This window comes from Denticeps clupeoides, chromosome 9 (assembly GCF_900700375.1).
Source record: "Denticeps clupeoides chromosome 9, fDenClu1.1, whole genome shotgun sequence".
NCBI classification, from domain to species: domain Eukaryota; kingdom Metazoa; phylum Chordata; class Actinopteri; order Clupeiformes; family Denticipitidae; genus Denticeps; species Denticeps clupeoides.
Window position 1 is genome coordinate 16,604,354 of NC_041715.1, and position 3,454 is coordinate 16,607,807.

The window sequence follows — 3,454 nt, forward strand, 5'->3', positions numbered from 1 at the left end:
AAGGAGTTACCTGCCCTAAACATTAAACAACAGAAACAGAAACGGAGATTGGGGGAAAATAATAACAATTAATAAATAACCACACAATCAAACGTCATATGCTATTAAAAATGACACAACAATTGTGTGTTGGTGTTGAAGTGGGTGTTGAACCTGTGACTTTGTGGTATTCTGGTTCATAGGCGAGTGTGTTGCACATCATTCGCAGCTCCATCCGTATTATACATTCTGTATTAAAATAATCCGTAAAACGCTCGGCCATGTGAATCAAACTCATCCCACGCGAGCGAGTTTTCCTGGCGTCTCTCCTGCACGCCGAGGCCAAGCCAGAGATCATACCCGCTTGTTGAATTTGGGGAGGAGACTTGGAGACTTGGAACCCGTGGGGACTTCAGCTCCGGCTTCTTTCGCGAGGATGGAGGAGGCTGGAGACCTGCCGCACGTGAGATTCATTCTCATTTTTCACTGGAAACCGCGAACCGCGGGTCTACGGGTCCTCTGCTGCTGTTGTTCTGGGCTGCTGACTCTGCCGCTGCGTGTCGCAGGGCGCGCTGAAGTCCTCCCGCGGGGCTCGTCTAATGAAGGCCGCGGCAGCGATGCTGGCTGCAGGGCTGGTGCTGGTGGCGGCAGCCGGAGCCGCCCGCGCGTGGATAAAGGACGACAGAAACGTAAGGCCGCGCCGGTCCGTCAATCTCTCACTGTCTGGGCGTCTGAGACCGCATGATCTTCATCTACATGATATCTGATTTATGCAGACTATGTTAGCTGAACGCATGGGCTCCTTCCTGCAGGTTCACAACTTCCACTACAGCACGGACGTTGACGGCAGGGTTGAGGAGGGCTCCATGGAGGTTGATGCCAAAACAGCCTGGAGAGCTTCCGAACGGGCAGCAGAGACGGAGAAGTGGTGGAGATCCACGACTTTCAAATTGGGAGTATTTTCAACTGGAGCAGGGAATGCTGAATATCACACAGTTATCGTCCTAATAAATGAAATCTTGCAGGGAATCACTGGAATCTATTTTTCGGGAGGAGGAAAGTGTTACATCAGGTCACAAATCAAGGCCTTCCATCCAGGGGTGGAGAAAGTGGACAGGGAGTCATCCGTTTTTGAGATGGTACGTGCATGCTCAACACCACCGACGTAAACGTGTCTACTCTGGAACTTATTTGGTTATTTGTCTCGGCAGAAAGATGGAATCCTGCCCGTAAAGTCTGATGACAAGTCGCTTATTTGGGTCGCTGCTGAGGAACCTCTGAAGGACAGGAGCTTCCTGAGCAGCAAAATCCTTGGTCTGTGTGGAGATCGGCCCATCTTCTGGCTACATCCCACGGAGCCTAAAGGTATTTCACAGGAGTGATATAAACCGTGTAGAGAAAACAGTAAAACACTGCCAGTGAATAAAAATGATTCTGATTATTAACTACGTTAATACAATGTGTTATGTAGCTTATTATAAAACAAAATGTTACACAATTTACAAGCCAAACTAAACCACATATCAGAAATATCATCTTAGTGTTATCGGTGTAATTTGTGGTTGGAAGGGTGATGAAGGGTGGTCTTTGGCACGAGCCCCCCTCTCACCGGCCCCACCTCGTCCTTGCTTCAGGCCAGTGGTGGCTAGCGGGTCATTAAGTGGACTCATGATGAAAGGGCTGTGGGTTGAAATCCCGAACCACCCAAGTGCCACTGAGATCCCCTTGATCCCCACACACTGCTCCCCGGGCGCCTGTCATGGCTGCCCACTGCTCACCAAGGGTGATGGTTAAAAGCAGAGGACACGTTTGGTTGTGTCACCGTGTGCTGTGCTGGCTGTGCATCATAATGACAATCATTGAACTTTTTTCCATGGCTGTTTTGATATTATTTGCTATATGGTCAGTATATGGGGTCCCATAGGAAAACTGGGTAACACGTGAATTAAACATTATACCTATAATTATAATGTAATGTGTATCATGCATTTTATGGCACGTCATGGCGTCTTATTACGTCTCCAAGATCCTCACAGCTGCAAAAAGCCAGATTGTTGGTTTTCATATTGACCATAGAGAACCACATGAGCTGAAAAGTTTTTGGGGTATTTTGAGGTAAAGTGAGATATAGCCTTTAGTGAGTAATCTGTGAGCTAATTTTGAGGCGTTTTTGTTCAAACACATGTTTGAGAAACTCTGAGACTCATACTTTGCTTTGCGTCCATGCGACCATCGCCATACCAACCTTGGGCTTCACGCCAGCCATCTCGCTGGGAAGAAGGAAGAGACGAGACGCCCGGCGTTCGAAGCGCCAGTACGAGTCAGGGGCCCACACGCCCGCCCCTGAGGACACGAGCAGCCCTGCTGTGAAGAACACTCACTGCCGCCGAGGGCACCAGAGAGGAGGAGGATGGCGGCGAGGATCAGCGTCCGCTTTTTAACCCCGAGAACCCGTATCACGTGAGTCCGCCCCACGTCTGCACCGGCCCCTGTTTAATACAGCTTCATTTGAAATGACATGAACGGCTAAACAAGCGTGTGAACGAATTGAAACTTGATCCTTTATCTTCAGGGAAGCTCATTGGAATCTGAAACGTGATCTTCTCCGGCAGAGACACCTGCTGATGTTCATGTGTGCCCCCCTTTTTTTTTTTATCACAGCAGCGTGGTCACGAGTTGGAGGCAGGTGGCCCTCGTGTTTGACCCCATGCTGGACCATCAAGGACTCTGTTGCATGGACTGCCACCGCAGCTACAACCCACTGCGAGAGGATCTGCGAGCCTTTGGGTGGCTACTGGCCCTGGCCGTACAACTACAGGGGATGCCGCAGTGCCTGCAGAATCATTCTGCCATGCCGCTGGTGGGTGGCACGCATAATGGGAATCGTGTGAACACGTTTCCCTTGGAAAATGGTCGTTCACTTATCACAAATGGTCCACACTATCAGCGCAAACACAGAGGCAGACGGAGGGAAATTGGAAAAAACCGTGTTGCATGTGGGGGCACAAATAAAAAAAACATGCTTGCTATCATCACCATGAATTTGGTTTCTTCTTTGATGCCACGACCCAGGCCTAGCACCCCCATGCCACTTGGGCCACCACCTCTAGTGAGACCATTGAAGTGTGCGTATTTGTCTTGTTATAGCTCAACCAGACAATTTAATCTCACCTCGGTCCGTCACTCAGTACACAAGCATGGGAGCAGAATCTGTTTATTGACCAATAGGTGATATTTTATGCAGTATATATATATTCTTTTTCATGTTGCATGCTTTCCTTATTATTATAGTGCAAATGAGATGCGCAGTATCCATTCTGGATAGACTTTATTGAGTTATATTTTTTTATTCTCGTCTTTGCCTTAACATCCATGTTGACTTGATTCACATCTAACCTCATAGCGCACCTCATGGCTATTGTTTAATTCACGTTTTACATCCATTTACAATTACCCTCCTGGATGTTCCTGGCTG

General features: G+C 48.4%; 1 pseudogene; it reads left to right on the forward strand.

The window, feature by feature from the left end:
* The first annotated feature begins 416 nt into the window (after positions 1-416).
* Positions 417-3,144, forward strand: LOC114796881 (leukocyte cell-derived chemotaxin 1-like; annotated as a pseudogene).
* The last annotated feature ends 310 nt before the right edge of the window (positions 3,145-3,454 follow it).